This window comes from Schistocerca piceifrons, chromosome 3 (assembly GCF_021461385.2).
Source record: "Schistocerca piceifrons isolate TAMUIC-IGC-003096 chromosome 3, iqSchPice1.1, whole genome shotgun sequence".
Lineage (NCBI taxonomy): Eukaryota > Metazoa > Arthropoda > Insecta > Orthoptera > Acrididae > Schistocerca > Schistocerca piceifrons.
In genome coordinates, this window is record NC_060140.1 from 216,539,612 (window position 1) to 216,557,761 (window position 18,150).

Below are 18,150 nucleotides of genomic sequence, written 5' to 3' on the forward strand. Positions count from 1 at the left end.
TCTTCTCGCGATAAGTACTGGTAGTCGCCGTTTGGCGTGCTGGGAGGCGGGAGAAGTCTAACAATTGTAACAACACACAGTAATAAAGAACGTAAAATATAAACCACAAATTAATAAATGCGAAAGAAGTAGATGTTCTTTAGATACAGCTTGTCGCATCATCAAATCTGATACACATTCTGCAGCCTTCAGTACCAATGGGTACAGATAGTTTAATTTACAAGTAGAAAAGTTCTTATGAAACATGTTAACTAAAAGTCATTATTTCATGGATGACTATTAATATTTTTATATAATTATGATGAAGTTTTTATATTGAAATCCGTAAATCTGTTAAATAATTTTTTTAAAATTATGTATCCGTTAAATGAAACAATATCTTTGACAATGATGTAAATCTGTTAACCCCCTTCGCCTCAAAAATTATCTTCTTACTTCTTGTTCGCACTTGCGAGAAGGGTGGTTGTATGATGGGGTATTGTGAATACAACTGCAGAAAGCAGAAATGTTTGGTTATGAAAAAAGAGTCTTGTGGAACCTTTTACGACACGTATTTTGTCAACTAGATGTCTGTACAGAAGATTCAATGAAGAAACCGTTTTATTTGACGTTTAACAAACCATCAACTCTACCCACCTATAAATAGTATCTTTCTTTCCACTGTCAAATCTGGAGACTTAAGTCATACTCTGAAAAGAAAACAACGAGACCAACTTCAGGTCACTCAGCTAAGTAAAAGGTTACATTTTACTAAAGTGAAAATGTCATTCAGTGACACTTCTTTCAGAGTAATGACTGAAGTTCGCTGAGAAGACACGTCATTCAATAGACGTTGTTGACGTGGTGTCTTACGATCTTATGTAATCTACACGACTAGTCTACAACACCATATTTAAGTTCTTGGTTCATAGGAACGCTATCTGATTATTTCTCGACCGTTTTACTCCCTAATGAACACCCAAATTTTTCCGTGCGAGATCTGTCTTACTTCATTTTACTATGATGCTCATTTACCCCTTATACTTGAAAATCCACAAAATATTTTAGCATTCGAAGCAGAACGTTGATAATTGAAATATTGCGAAAAGATCTTTCCACAACGAAAAGCGCCTTTGTTTTAATGATTGTCACCCCGACTACTGTACCATATACGTGACGTTATCTCCATTTCACGATTATACAAGACGTGCTGCCATTCTTTGAACTTTTTCGATATCCTCCATCAACGCTATCTGGTAAGGATCTCATACCGCACAGCAGTACTCCAGAAATGGACCGACGAACAGGGCATAAGTAGTCTCTTTGGTCGATATGCTGCACCTTCCAAGTTTTCTGCGAATGAAACGAAGTCGTTCGGTTCTCCATCCCCACAGCGCAACCCTCGTAGTTCCCAGAAGGGAGGTTTTCAATGTACGTAATAAGTGTAAAAAAAAAATGTAAAACAGAACAAAGTCGTACACTGCCTCACAGACTTGGTTTATAGTCCAGCAGACTATGTGATGGACGTCCCGTACTGCACTGTGCTCATTCTGTACTAGGAAGACCAGATCGTAAATCGGGCCTGGGAAGAGGGAATAAGAATCGCAGAGGACGTGGCGACCTTGTGCATGATGTGGCGTGCGGGTGCGGCCTCCCCGGCAGCCCCCACCACCCATCGGGCAGCGACGCCACGCGGGTTGCCTGCAAAGAAGGCGGAGGCGCGCCCAGTTGCCGCGCGTCCTCTGCAGGGGGCGTCAGAAGCGGTGAGTACCGCAGCAGCTGCCGACCTCAGCACGCTTCTCATCTCTATACCTGCTCAACTGCTTACAAAATATACACACGATGGTCAGAACAGTCTGAAAAACCTGTAAGTCTGCTGCAGGGGAGGCTGTACTGAGAAAATACAATTGTTAAGGAAAAAATTCGATATTTTGCACCGTTTCCGCAGTTATTTAGCATTGAAGTCAGCCATTCAGGCCGCAGCGCGTGCCAATTCATGCAGCCTGCCAGAGGCGGTGTGGCGAAACGTGCTTTTACTCACCTAGCTTAAATTCATCACTTCCGAAAAATGCACATCTTAACTGGTAATGAGCATTTCACAAGTGGTGACACGGATCCTGACTGTGCATTACCGCATTTTTAACGCACGCAAGAGCTTGCATTTACGCGCGCAACGACCTGATTGGCTAACTTCAATGCTAAATAACTCGAGAACAGCGCAAAGTATCGAATTTTTTTTCTTAAGAACTATTTCTCATCACGACCTGTCCTGCAACACCCTTAAAAGCTTTACAGACTGTTTCTGACTGCCCTGTATACATTCGCTGTTTATCCAAGATACCAGTTGTTTATTTTTCTTGATGTATTATTACGTATACGACTACCGATTTGAAATTACTCCAAGCGTTTCAGAGTTATGTACTACATTGTTACATGTCATCAGGACTATCAGCAGACAGCGTGTCTTTTTTTCTTTCCTTTTCATCAGTCGTATGACAGATTTTTTGCTAGAATGAGATTTTCACTCTGCAGCGGAGTGTGCGCTGATGTGGAACTTCCTGGCGGATTAAAACTGTGTGCCGGGCCGAGACGCGAACTCGAGACCTTTGCCTTTCGCGGGAGAGCTTCTGTAAAGTTTGGAAGGTAGGAGACGAGATACTGGCAGAAGTAAAGCTGTGAGGACGTGAGTCGTGCTTGGGTACCTCAGTTGGTAGAGCACTTGCCCGCGAAAGGCAAAGGTTCCGAGTTCGAGTCTCGGCCCGGCACACAGTTTTAATCTGCCAGGAAGTTTGATTTGTTGCTGCCCGCCACGAATTTCTCTCCTGTGACAACCGCTTCATCTCAGAGTAGCACCTGCAACCAACGTCCTCAATTATTTGTTGTATGTCTGTCTCCCCTACAGATCTTACCCCCTACAGCTCCCTTTAGTACCATGGAAGTTATTCCCTGATATCTTACCACATGTCCTATCATCCTGTACCTTCTTTCTTGTCAACGTTTTCCTTTCATTTCTTTCCTAGTCGATTCTGCGGAGAACTTCCTCATTCCTTATCCTATCAGTCCACTTAATTTTCAACATGCTTCTGTGGCGTTACATCTAAAACTCTCCGGATTATCTTCTTTTCCAGGTTTCCGAATGGCCATGATTCTCTTTCATACAACGCGCTGTTTCAAACGTGCAGTCTTCTAAATATCTTCCTTCTAATTAAGACCGATGTTTGATACTAACAGACTAGCAAATTTCTTTTGGCCAGGAATGCTCTCTTTTCCAGTGCTAGTCTCCTTTTTGTCATCCTTGTTTCGTCCGTCAAATGTTATTTTGTTTCCGAGATAGCAGAATTTCTTTACTTCGTCTACTTCGTGGTCACCAATTTTGATGTTAAGATCATAGCTAATCTCATTTCTGCACCTCTTCATTACTTTCGTGTTCCTGCGTTTTACCGCCAATCTTTGAGTACTCAGAAAACTGTTCATTCTATTCAACAGGTCCTGAAATTCTTCTTTATTTCCATTGAAAGTTGCAAAGTCATCAGCGAATCTTTATCTTTTCCCCTTGACATTTCATTCCACTCTTGAATCATTCGTTCATTATGATGACTGCTTCTTTGATGAACGGATTGAACAGCAGCGCATCTCTATCTGACAGCCTTTTTAACCGAGCACTTCGTACTTCGACTTCCATTCTTATTGTTCCTTCTCGATTTTTATACATACGAGTATTGTATGTTACCTGCATTTCCCTATAGTTTACACTTTATTTTCCTGAGAATTCCGAACATCTTGCGCTGTCTTACATTATCGTACGCTTTTTTCTTACTTCCATTGCGCGCCACCTCAGAAATGCCTGTTTGGTATTTTTACCTTGCGTAAAGCCAGACTGACTGTCACCTAAGAGATCGTCATTGTTGTTTTCCATTCTTCTGTACATTATTCTTACCACTAATGTGGATGCATGAGATGCTAAGATGATCGAATGTTTACTCTGCAACGGAGTTTGTGCTGATATAAAGCTTCCTGTCAGATTAAAACTGTACATGAAACCGGGACTGTGTTCGGATAGCTCATTTGCCTGCAAAAGGCAAAGGTCCCAGGTTCGAATCCTAGTCCGGCACTATGTTTTAATCTGCCAGGAAGTTTGATTGTAAGGTAGTTCTCGCACTCATCTACCGTTACTATCTTCGGATCAGCTTAGCTATCTTTACAACTATGGATTCGACATTAATATCGTTGTCTTTCGGATTATCTTTATATGTCATTCATTTCAGACCAGCATGCCACCCCTACAAGTGGTGTCGTTCTGTTCGAGTATTTATTTTCATTTATTTATTTATTTATTTTTTGATAGGTAGCAAACCATACGTGTACTATGCAGGGTGAAGATTAATAAAACCGATGAACTGCATCGACGAATTCCTGACTGTAGAGGAATAAAAGTCCTATGAACATGTTCCAGGAAATGGACGGTGTGCATGCAACGACAACAAATCGTCAAGGAACACTTTACAGAGTTGCATCGCATACACGTCACAACAGATGTTCAAAGTGACCTCCAGGGGATGCAATGCAAGCGGTTGTCATGCAGGATATACATAACCGTGCTTTGCTTTACATCATGCTGTCGGGACACTTGCCTGGAGCTTGTACTGGTGTTCGTCTCAATATCCTGTAGAATTCGGACCTGCAAATCTGGTGTACATACAGCCCGCCGCTTCCCTCCACGTCCGTCTGTCAGAAAGGACACATATCACACAGACGCACAAGAAGTGCTTCAAATATTGTGTGATGTGGTTGGTGTCTGTGAAGGTATTTGTTTTGGTATTGCCGTGCTGACTCTTGACTGCTTTCATCTGTTTGGCCTACACAAACACCATCTTGACTTGTTCCCTAAATGAAGAGCGGACAGTTCTGCTGCTTACAGTACGCTGCGTCAGTCACACAGCCTGCACACACAGCACATGGTCACGTGAACTGTCATTCCTCAGCGCCATCTACTGTGCCAACGATGCATTTCCAGGCATGTATTCATAGGACCCATTTTCCTCCACTTGCAGTCGCCAATCCGTCCCTGCAGTTTGTTTGTTTTTTTAATATTCATCCTGTGTTTGGTAGAAATTTTTTTATTTGTTTCAGACTTATGCATACTAGTCAGTACCTTCTTTTCTCCTCCACTACCAATACCCCTATACCTTGAAGTGCTAGGGGTTTCTTAGTCCCTTAATAATACTTTTGGCATAGTAAATCGTATAAGTATGAAGTTCGGTTGGAACAACTCCCTCCAGAATCACCTTGACCTTTTTGCGCATGGTGTAACAGTGGCTCCTGAAAATCAATCCTTCCAAGACCCTGGCAATCATCTTAGGTCGTACCACTTTCTCCTTCCAGATCCTTGACTTTTCCCTTACCATCTGCTCGCGTCCTGTGCGCCTCTCCACCACCCTCACCCACCTTGGCCTCACCATTGACCCTCACCTCACCTGGATCCCTCATCTTTGCTCTATCCAATCCAAAGCCCACAACCGCCTCCAACTCCTCAAACTCCTCTCTGGTGGGACATGGGGGTTGAACCCCTCTACCATCATCCACACCTACAAATCCTTAATCCATCTCGTTCTCTGTTATGCCAGTCCCACCTGGATATCAGCCCCCCCCCCAAAATTCTGTAAGTCCCTTCAGATCATCGAGCGCCATGCACTCCGCCTCGCTTTCTACATATGCCTCTTGCCACGCATGCGGATCCTCTACAACCTGACTCCTTTCCCCCATTTGCTCCTTTTTCTCAAACATACCTGTGTCCCCTTTACCTCCCACTGCCTTGATCCTCCTCATCCTCTGGTTGCTCCTCTCCTCTCCAACCCCCGCCCTCTGCCGCGCCTTCACCATTGTACCCCCCCTACCCTTCACCTCTACACTCATCTCCCTTCCCAAGGTGGCTTCCGTCGACTCCCCCTCCCGGATGATGCCCTCTCTCCCTCCATTTATCCCTTCTATCAACTCTGATCCTCACCTCCCCCTCCCTTCCTCTGTCCTTTCCCTGGGCTCCCTCTTCCCTGCCTCTTCCATCCTGTTTTTTCCCCACCTACCCTTCTCTCCCATGAGTCCCTTTTGCTATCCCCTCCCCTGCCTTTCTCACTCCTTCTCGCATCTGCCCAGCCCCCCCTTTTCTATGTGCCCTCCCTCCATCGGCTCCCATTTTTTTTCTCTTCTTTTCCCTCTCCTAGGTCCACGTCCCCCCAAATCTGTATAGTGCTGTTATAAGTGAGTGATCAGTGTTGTGTGTCTCCTGTCAGTGCTGCGAACAGCCACCATACTGTCACTAGTTGTATTTTTTATCTCGTGCAATCAGAAACCAGATTGTCAGCATGTTTATTAATTGTTCCTTTCTCCTTCTTGTGTATCTTCATCCGCATCGTCACTGCAGTGTTTTTATATTTTAAATTCCACAACTTTCCGCCATTTTACATTTCTTTACAATGTCACTGTTTTATCACCTGTTTTTCTTGTTTGATTATATTATCACTATGTTTTTTTGTTTTTTAACTTTTCAGTAGGCGCTGCTGCCAGCCCCCTCCCCTCTGGGGGGGAATTAAAATCCAATAAAGAAAAAAAAGGAAAAACTCCAGTGGTCCATAGTTACCCCTACATGTAACCATTCTAGGCGCCACAGTCTGGAGCCGCGCGACCGCTATGGTCGCAGGTTCGAATCCTGCCTCGGGCATGGATGTTTGTGACGTCATTAGGTTAGTTAGGTTTAAGTAGTTCTAAGTTCTAGGGGGCTGATGACCTCAGAAGTTAAGTCTCAATAGTGCTCAGAGCCATTTTGTAACCATTCCCCCACTCACAATCTAGAAAATAGGGATACCAGAGGTGTCTTACCCCAACGATTACTGTATTCTGGTAGTATATCATCCACGTACCAAATGTAGTTGAAAGTGGTGCAGTAGTTCCAGAACTACTGAAACACACATGTAATGTACTTGTTCAGGGATACCTTCCGAGTGTTTTGGTGTAAAGGACCCATAGTCTCTGGCGGCTCGTTACAGAGTAATAATGTAACTACGATTTATTCGGTGTGTTACCGCAGACAACCTTATTTCTGTGGAAATACCTTCACAACACCTAAGAAGCCTGTAATACGCAATAAACAAACGTCCAACAGACAACATACAACACAGAGTAATGCACCAACCCTCAGACAGGTGCAAAAAGTACCGTGATATATATATATATATATATATATATATATATATATATATATATATATATATAAGCGATTTTTACGCAGTACTAGTCGGCCCAGTTCATATATATATCGCATCGTAAAAATTGCATCAGATCAGCGGAAGGACTGACTCGCCAGTCCCAAAGTGTTACGAGCAGTCTAGCTAGCACAGTGACTGCTTAGTGACTTAAAAAAGGATGGGGTACACCTTCTCGTAAGCCACACATTCATATAGTCTCTCCTAACCGACGCATGAGGTGGTGCAAAGAGCGACGCCTCTCGACAATGGATGACTGGAAACGAGTGATTTGGACTGATGAATGAAGCTGTACCGTGCGGCAATCCGATGGAAGGGTTTGGGTTTGGCGAATGCCTGGAGAACGGTACCTGCCATCACGCGTAGTGCCAGCAGTGAAATACAGAGGAGAAGGTGTTTCGGTATGTCTGTGCTTCTCTCGGTCTGGTGTAGCTCTCTTACTGTGCTTAAGGGAACGCTAAATGCTGGAGGAAATGGACACATTTTACAGCACTGTGCACTGCGCACAGTAGAAAATAAATGGTAAAATATTTGCAATGTGGTAAAATAAATGTCGTGTGACTAGGGCCTCCCGTCGGGTAGACCGTTCGCCGGGTGCAAGCCTTTCGATTTGACGCCACTTCGGCGACTTGCACGTCGATGGGGATGAAATGATGATAAGGACAACACAACACCCAGTCCCTGGGCGGGGAAAATCTCCGACCCAGCCGGGAATCGAACCCGTGCCCTTAGGACTGACATTCTCTCGCGTTGATCACTCAGCTACGGGGAGCGGACTCCAGTGTGGTTAAAATGTATGACTGGAAATGGACAGCTGAATTATATTAATACATGTTAAGAATTATAGAAAGATTTACCTTCTTCCTGTCCCACACAAAATTCTATCTCAATGTCTCATGGACCGTCCACAACAAGAAATTGAACACAAAACTGGCAAGTATGAAGCACATTTCAAAACAAATAGGTCTTGCCGAGAACAAATTTTAGTTCAGAAACTAAATTTAAAATTTTCGGGTAGAAAGTAGTTTGCACCTTCATAGATTTTAAAAACGCCTAAGACTTAGTGGACCGTAAGTCTCTTTTCAAAATTCTGAAAGAATGCTGTCTGGTCACCAAATCCACTGCGGTTGTTAGTGAAGCACTAAATGGTTCAAAATCTAAGGTATAATTCAGGGGAGAAATTTCCGAGCATTTTGAAATTAAAAAAGAGGTGAAATAAGGTGACGGGATCTCTCCATCAATTTTAATTCTTGTTTCAGAAAGAGTAAACAAAGAGTTGCGGAAACTAAATTCAGAGCTTAAAATTGATCACCAAGTCAAAATAGGAAGAACCAGTATTTTTTGCAGATGACCTAGCGATTCGATGTGAGGACATTCAATCAGCGCAAAAACAAGTAGAAATTCTTAAAGAAACAACAGATAGAACGGGGCGCCAAATATCGTCTGAAAAAACAAAATACACATACAGCAGTAGCTTTGCACTAAAGTTTTGACAACTAAATATGGGAAAATCGAGGGAGTTCCGCAGTTCAGATTTTTAGAAAGAAACTAACCCGGAAAAGAGTTGGCTGGTTGATTTGGGGATGGGAACCAAGCAGCGAGGTCATCGGTCCCAACAGATTAGGGAGGAACGGGGAAGGAAGTCGGCCGTGCCCTTTCAAAGGAACCATTTCGGCATTTACCTGGAGCGATTTTAGGGAAATCATGGAAAACATAAATCAGGATGGCCGGACGCGGGTTTGAACCGTCGTCCTCCCGAATGCGAGTCCAGTGTGCTAAGCACTGCGCCACCTCGCTCAGAGCCAGGAAAAAACTGGTTACGAAATTCGTTGTAACAAAATGGAAGCAGCTGCAAGGCTTACAAGTGACATTTATAACAAAAAACGCCTCTCAGAATACACCATCTGAGGCACTACAACGTGTTATCAAACCTGTGTCTTTATAGGGCTCAGACACTCATTTTATACGGGAAGATAGACACTGAAGAAATCAGAAAGAGAGATGATAAGTGATGTAAATTTTAGATCTAAATTATATTGAAGAAGGAAAGTACAGACGGACTGGGAAGGAGCGCCTGGTCCCCGGCACGAATCTGCCCGGCGGACTTGTGTCGAGATACGGCGAGCCAGCCAATCTGTGGATGGTTTTTAGGCGCTTTTCCATCTGCCTCGGCGAATGCGGGCTGGTTCTCCTTATTCCACCTCAGCTACACTATGTCGACGATTGCTGCGCAGACAAGTTCTTCAAGTACGCGTACACCACCATTTCTCTACTACGCAAACGTAGGGGTTACACTTGTCTGATGTTCCCTGGAGGGGGGGGGGGGGGGGGGGTCCACCGGGGGCCGGACCGCACAATATCCCTGAAAGAGTGGTTCGGTGTGGGGTGGCGGAGGGGTGGACTGTGGTAGTCGTCGTAGGTTTGTGGACCATTGCGGCTATGGCGAGGACGGAGACTCCCCGTCGTTTCTAGGTCCCCGGTTAACATACAATACAATACATACAAGGGCAAATGAATCTGAAAACTATACCAAGATGTATTCAGATGTGACAAATTCCGGCTAAAATTCTATGGGCACATAAAGAGAATGAAGCCAACCAGAGTAACTAGACAGGTTGTGGAATTCAACGAAACTCGCAATAATGCCAAAGTTGAAACAATAAAACGGACCGGTTCATTAAAAGAAGAACTGAAAGATGCAGGTGTAACTGGACATACAAGTCAGGAGAATAGTTAGGCAGAAGATTCACGACGTATTTTGCCTGGCAGAAAAACCCAAGAAAACCGGAATAAATTGGTCTGGTGAGCAGAAAACAGCACATTCTGAAGGTATGAAAGTGACGTAGGCACAAAGGAAAGTTGAAATAAAGCGCTGAAAATGCCCATGTTCTACATCGCATGGTCCTGTATGGCCCAATCGTGAATAAAAATATTAGTTTATGGAGTATTTTCAACAGTTATAAATATATTAACACACTAATATATTACCACAGTAACATAACATAGCTCATAACATAGGTGGATAGTATCTTTAATTTGTTAAGTGCAATACATGGGCAGCCACTTAATAATATGTAATAGCAGATGTAGCACTACCAGTTATAATGCGCAGGAAAGAAGTCAAAAAAATGGTTCAAATGGCTCTGAGCACTATGGGCTTAACTGCTTAGGTCATCAGTCCGCTAGAACATAGAACTACTTAAAACGAACTAACCTAAGGACATCACACACATCCATGCCCGAGGCAGGATTCGAACCTGCGACCGTAGCAGCAGCACGGTTCGGACTGAAGCGCCTAGAACCGCTCGGTCACAGCGGCCGGCGAAAGAGGTCAAAATTCACTGCCAGCAAATCAATAAACAGTGCAAGATGGATTTGAGAGTGATTTGGAGTCAGTGAATGAGCTTTTATCGAACGCTTGTTTAGTACGAATTTCTGAATTTTAAAGATTTTAATAACACGCTTCTTGGGATGTTCTAGTAATGTTACCAATAATCGCGCTATTGAACGCTGCAAACCATTAGTCAGCGCTGTGGGATTCTGGAATCGTTTTTCTAGCATATACTCCATCGTTGGAACGTTGGGCACTGACTGATACAGAAAACGACGACAAAATATGCTGCACAGCACAGCACAGCTTAGTTATAAAGGCAGTTCCGAATCCGACGGCGCACCGATTCACAGCTATTTTCAGTTATTATTTGGAACTGATTTGAAAATCATAGAGCTACCTAGTGCATCGGAAGACGGCGAATAATTTCAGGAAGTTCAATATAAAAAGTACTACCTGTGTTACCACGTCAAAAAATGCCGGAAAGGAAGATGTGAAGGACCTGGGCGTCTATAAGAAGTTTTTGCTTGAAAGGAAGCTCCCTGAAGAGCAAGAAGAAATGGAAGAAACGAAGTGGGTGTGCCGGACGGATGAGCTACGAAACTGCATTACTTTAAGTAAAGTATTTGTGTCCCTTGACAGATGCTGATTTAATAAAAGAATACTTGGTAGTTGTGAGCTGAAGATTTATGTCCACTTCGGGTAGAACAGTTTCCAGTGGTGCCACTGTCAAACATGACAGTCGTGTATCTCGCACAGCACTCATGATGTGTCCCACAGCCAGCTCGCAAAACCTTTAAAAAGAGTTTGCTGTACTCTGTTTGCTTTAGCGCTCTTTGGTAGTGTCGATATTACAGGCACACAGCCGGGTGTGACATACAGCATTCTTAGAAGCTTTGAAGAAAGCGTAGAAAATGTTTGTAATAGAATTTATTAGTTTACGCATCTACTGACGGAGCGCCTGTTGTCTAGGGAGAAAATGAGGATCCGTAGGGCAACTGAATGGGAAAATGAAAAAGCTTACAGTACCCAAATGGTGCTAATCTGCAGCTTGAAGTAACTGATCTGTAAAGCGACAGGGAATTTTAAGACAATATAGATTTCGCCAAGAATCTCCCTCAAGATCAGTTTCCCCGTTTATACAAGTCCCCACACGGCTCCCCATCCTATTCCCTGTGATGAAGGAGGGTGTACAGCACTCGCTTCTCGTAGACCTGGGCTCATCATCTGCTCGCGGAGTACAGTCGCTGTGAAATCCTGCCGTAGACTTCAGTAAGTGAGAAATTTCAACGTTCCTGAGAAAAGGGGTCTTAACAGTTGGGCAGATAGACAGATACACGGACAACAAAGTATTCGCATGAGGGTTCCGTTTTTACCGACTGAGGTATGGAATCCTGAAAACTCAGTCTATACAAAATCGAGAGTACAGAAACAGACGTCAATGTGTAACATCTCATTTACTGGTCTTCCGGGTAAGGAGTCTTTCTTCGCCCTGGAGCTGAAGGACTGGTCTTTCCCTGATCCTCATAAATGAGTTGTGATCGGTCCACATGGCTAGCTTACAAGGCAATTAGTTTCCTCATGACAGCCGGTGTTTGCAGCATCCATGGTAGAAAATCTCCTTAAAGTCATGCCAGAAGGCATGTAAGCAGGAGCAGGAAATGGCCAGTGAGATTGCCTAGATTCTGCACCTGACTCTGGTTGGCTGGAATACCTCAATGTTAAATAATGTAGAAAATTCTGGCAGCTCGCGAAATCGAAGAGTCGACAGGCAGCCCTCGTGCCGAATAGTTGCCCTTCTGGGGCGGAGTTTGTATTTTGAAGATGCCGTCGTTCCGCATGTCTCCAATTAGTCATTCTTTGTGATCAATGAGGTTACTTTTCCGGCACGAAAAGCCTACAAAGCATTCGAAAGTGTGTTCTCGATCGCCAGCGTCCCATTGTGCTTCGAAACTTCTCTGCTCCTCTTGGTGAGCACTGGGGATTAGCGTGCGTGAACATTTTCGGTGGAAAGAGGTCTCAGAGCAGAGCGTCGAGCCATCAGCTCGCTGGAGGTGATGGAATTGGCTAGAATTGATTGATATCAATTCATTTCATTCGTTTCCGTGCCAATTCGAGTGTAGTGCATTTGTGCGACTTTTAAGAACTTTGAACTATATTCCTGGTTTGTTGTGATTACTGGAGGGAGCTGCTGCTAGTAACTAACTGGAAGCGGTGCATCGAACGGCTAGTAATGAACCAGCGACCAGATCTCGGAAGCTTACTGAAAGCAGTTAGATGGTTACAGGGCATTTAATTATTGGAATTGAGAAAAGTTTAGCCCTGACTCGAGGATCAAAGTGAGCCTCTCTAACTGATTTTATATATGTAGCAGTGCAGAGGATTAATCAGGGAGCGCCAGTAAACGTGTCCGATTATATCTGCGGAGAAATAAGTCCCGTAATTTTTCTATCACGCAGCCGGACGATGTGACCGAGCGGTTCTAGGCGCTTCAGTACAGAACCGCGCTGCTGCTACGGTCGCAGGTTCGAATCCTGCGTCGGGCATGGATGTGTGTGATGTCCTTAGGTTAGTTAGGTTTAAGTAGTTCTCAGTCTAGAGGACTGATGACCTCAGATGTTAAGTCCCATAGTGCTCAGAGCCATTTGATTTTTTGTCTCTCGCGCGCTGCATGTTGCCAGGAGTCCGAGGATTCTGATCGGAGCTGGGAGTGTGACGTGGTCCAACATCATGTAAGCTCCGCGGCACGGACGAAAGAAAGTTTCAAGTGGGATTAAGAGAGAAAGGCTGGATAAGAATAGGTGTCGGAAAACGCTGTCTCCTCTCTCCATATTTATTTAATTTATTTATAAAAAGTGCAGCACAAAAATGGAGAACGGCACAAAAGGGATCGAAATCAACGGTAAACGAACACATTGTACTCGGCTTGCTGCTGATATAGCAGTCTTAGCAACTTCTGAAAAGCACGGGAATTGTATGTTGAAAATTTTATCTCGTGTCTTGGACAACACTAACGCAGCTAAATTAATGGTGATAGGAAAATGGGACAGACAAGTAAACACAAGCATTAAGACAGTAAGCAAAATATTAATGATAGTAAATGAATTTCGTTACTAATGAAATACAGTAACAGGAACAACAAAATTCAAATTCAAATGGCTCTGAGCACTATGGCAGTTAACTTCTAAGTTCATCAGTCCCTTAGAACTACTTAAACCTAACTGACCTAAGGACATCACACACATCCACGCCCGAGGCAGAATTCGAACCTGCGACCGTAGCGGCCGCGCGGTTCCAGACTGTAGCGTCTAGAACCGCTCGGCCACCCCGGCCCGAAACAGGTGCAACAGAAATATGATGAATATTATAAGAAAAATTGGAATAATAAACCAATACTTCAGAAATAAGAGTAATTTATTTACAAACAACCACAGTCCAGTCATCTTAATGCGACCACCTGCCAAAAGCATGAATAACCACGTTTTGCAGCGCGGACCGCTACAAGACGTGCAGGGAGAGGGTGAATGAGTTCTGGAAGGTACCGACAGGAATGTGGTGCCGTGCCGAATCCACTGCCGTGTGGCCAAATGAGCTGGTTTTCTAAGTTGATGAACCATGGTCCACAGATTCTGGACTGGGTTTAGTTCGAAGAGTTTAGTGGTCAGAAGAGTACGGTAACTCATCGTGGTGCTCTTAGAACCACGCACGTAAAATGCGAGCTGTGTGGCACGTTGCGTTGTCCTGCTGGTAGATGCCATCATCGTGCTGAGCACAAAAACTGCATGTAGGGGTGGAGATACCCCCCAAGGATAGATGCATTCTTGTTTTGATCCACGGTGCTTTCCAGAATGACGAGATCAGCTAAAGAATACTACGAAAACATCCCCCACACCACAACGCTCCATCCTGCGACCTCGACCCTTCCGACGATTGTTGAAGACACTTTGCTTTCAGACGTTTCATGCCGCACAAGCCAACGGCCATCTGACCGACGTGTCACAAAACGTGATTCATCTGAAAAGGCCATTTGTCGCCATTCTGTGGACGTCCAGTTGCGGAGTAGGAGTGCAAATTTCAACCTTCGTTCTCGACGAAAAGCAGTCAGATCAGTTGCAACTAGGCACCTCCCGTACAGACCAACACGCAGGAACGTTCCCTGAACGTTTTTTTTCTTGTTTTTTTTTGGGCCTCCTACCTCCCTTACAGCCCTACCGTTTCCACTTCAAAAATGCCGCCATCCACTAGTGTCGACGCAGCACGTGAAATTTTGGTGCTTCCAGTGGCAAGACTTATTGCCAAAAACGACAGGAAAAGAGTAGGCACACTCTGCTATGCCTCATGGGGGCGACGACACACACATTGGCAAACACACCTCCCTTCAGAATGAGATTTTCACTCTGCAGCGGAGTGTGCGCTGATATGAAACTTCCTGGCAGATTAAAACTGTGTGCCCGACCGAGACTCGGAAGGTAGGAGACGAGGTACTGGCAGAAGTAAAGCTGTGAGTACCGGACGTGAGTCGTGCTTCGGTAGCTCAGTTGGTAGAGCACTTGCCCGCGAAAGGCAAAGGTCCCGAGTTCGAGTCTCGGTCGGGCACACAGTTTTAATCTGCCAGGAAGTTTCACACCTCCCTTCAAATGGTTCAAATGGCTCTGAGCACTATGGGACTTAACTTCTGAGGTCATCAGTCCCCTAGAACGTAGAACTACTTTAACCTAACTAACCTAAGGACGTCACAAACATCCATGCCCGAGGCAGGATTCGAACCTGCGACCGTAGCGGTCGCGCGGTTCCAGACTGTAGCGCCCAGAACCGCTCGGCCACTCCGGCCGGTCACACCTCACTCTGCAGGTGTGAAGCAAGAGAAGAATTTAGGGACTAAGGGGGAAAAATTAAATAAAGACAGAAAGGAATACAAAATAAAACACAGGAGGGCGGCTCACTCAAATGGAAAGAAACTGGCGAGATAATCCCATCGCCTACAAGAATAAACTAAATTATAAGCCTCTAAGATAAATTACGGGTTTTCCAATTTTCCGAGAATTTTCACACAATTTTCGCATTACCAATATCATAAGAGAATAGACTCCAGTGACGCCAAAGTCATATCAAGGGCAAAGTCAAATCAAGTGTAGATCGAACGTCCGAGTTACAGAGATCCTGGGCCACTCTCATACAATCCTCGTACCCGGAAAACCTTTTGATAGCCATGAACCATTGCCACTTTAAGAATCTTCGCAAAGGGAGTGGTATATTGCCGGTCGGTTTCCGCCAGACGATGCTGCCTCTAAAGGTAGTCCACGAAAGAGACAGCATCAGTTAGGCGAAGGTCATAAATCGTGAAAACGGTGTGGCCTAAGAGCCACACCATTGCGCCACGTCGTGTTCGGGGGTTGGTCTGAATGTCAGGGGTGGGAAACCAGTCGATTGACACATTGTCCGGTGTAGTCCTACTGATCAGCGCCAGCAGCACACGCGCAAGGTCCCGCACTTCCGTGACGTGAGGGCATAAGAGACGATGCTCTGGTGTCCACATCGGCCGCAAGCAGCCGAGGGCCGCAGGCGGATGGCCGCCAGGCGGTGGTTTGTGGGTATTAGGTTATTGACCACGCGGTACCACAGCTCTGAAACTTCCGTGGGAAGGGCCGGATGGTTGATATTGGCCCAAGCTTGGCGCCAGACGACCGACGGTCGTCTGTCTTCCAATTTATGAGGCGTGGGCTGGCCGCGAAGTGCCTGGTAAAGGCGCTTCGACGTGCGTGCCTTGTCGGTGGCCACCGTTAGGACGTAACTTCTATGGAGGTAGTAGTCCCTGATTGTCGCCATCCGGAACGGAATGTGTGTCAAACACACCGGTGCACGCGCCGAGCGTGGGCGGTAACGGCCGAAAAGCACCGCCGTCCTCCCTCCCGGGTCAATGTCGCGCAAAGTGGCGGTACGGTGTATCAGGAGAGCCGCACACTTGCGGGGAAGATCTATGAGCCAAGGACCACCGTCGACTTTAGGCAGCGTACAGGTCTGTGCATCGACTTTGAATATGGCATGCCGCCACAAGAGCCAATATACCGCTTGAGAGATGGCTCTTCCTGTTAGTTTCGGTAATGTAAGAAGTTGCGCTACGTACCGTGCCCTAGACAAGATGAAAGTATTGATCAGGGAGATTCTTTGATGGAGGTCGAGTCGCCGATCAGCGGGACTAACGCAAAGCCCTCTGACGCGGGTGAGAATGCGCCTCCACGTGAGTGTTATCATGCGCTGCGGGCAGGCAGTCACTTCGAGGCCTAAGATACGTTGCTCCCCCACAATGCGGTACCACGGTCGCTCGACTGACAGGGACCGCGGCCCCAGCGGGATTAGCACCGTTTTGTTGGAGTTCAACACAGCACCAGAGGCTCGTTCATAAAGGTTGAGGACTCGCCGGACCGAGTCGATGTCGCGAGTGTGCGCCACAAACACACCAGCGTCATCTGCGTAGGTTGCACTGCGAAAGGTGACGCCCGGGAAGGCGACACCATCGACCATTCGTCCTATTTCACGCAACATTGGGTCCAGTGCCAGAGCAAACAAATACATGAACAGGGGACACCCCTGACGAACCGACCGTCGGATCGGAATTGGTCGTGACCTGCAGCCATTCACATCGATCGTGGAATTTGCTCCATTCAAGAAGTGCCTGATGACCATTAAGAAGCGCTCCCCAAAACCCATCCGCGACATGACGGCCAACAGATAGGGATGGGAGACCCTATCGCAAGCACCGGCGAAGTCTAGGGAAAGAATTGCTCGTCGACGATACAGTGCTGGTATCTCCTTGATTCATCTGCGCGGTCAGTTGCTCAACAGTTGCACATCTATTCTCCCGTACACATCTCCGAACCGTTGTTCACCCCTGTCATCTATGGCCATGATGCACCACAGTTGCCTCGGCACTGATTTTGGTTAATGCCATTTTGCCATGCACGCTATACTTTAACCGCGACGGCACGCCAACAGTTTACAAACTTCGCCGTTTCGGAAATGTTTCCACCCTTGCCCCGAAATCGAAGACTATGCCCTTCTGGAAGTCGGATACATTGCTCTGTTTCCGTATTATGCAACGAGTGCACTGTTTTCGCAGTCTCCTCGAGACGCTTTATATACCCTCAACTGTTAGTGCTTCCACCTGCCGTCAGTGAGTGGTTATTGCATGTTGACGTGGATAGGTGAGGGTCACATTGATATGACCGGATCGTGCAGAAATAAGAAATAAATTCATCAAGAAAAGTATTTGGAGCTATGACTGTGAAGAATGGACACTGGGGAAACAAGAAGAGAAAATTATAGAAAGCAATAGATATGTAGATATGGAGAAGAGCCACAAAAACATCATGGGCTGGAAAGAAATATAATAAATACTAAAAGAAAAAAATAAAGAGTAAAGGACACTGCTAACATGTTACAAGGAAGTGTACGCATAATTCGAAATAATACTTTCACGGAAACATCTTAGAAAGGTAAAATCCTGGGGAAAAATGAAGAAGCATGACAAGGATATCCATATTTGCAAGAGTTATCATTGGAATGAACAGCTGCAACTACAACAAA

At 45.4% G+C, this 18,150-nt stretch overlaps 1 protein-coding gene across 1 annotated transcript in view; it reads left to right on the forward strand.

The window, feature by feature from the left end:
• Positions 1–1,719: 1,719 nt before the first annotated feature.
• LOC124787768 (dynein beta chain, ciliary-like) overlaps positions 1,720–18,150 on the forward strand; it is an 834,683-nt gene continuing 818,252 nt past the window's right edge. The window contains exon 1 of the mRNA XM_047254657.1: positions 1,720–1,742. The gene's annotated coding sequence lies outside the window, so the exon portion shown is untranslated. The remainder of the gene's footprint in view (positions 1,743–18,150) is intronic.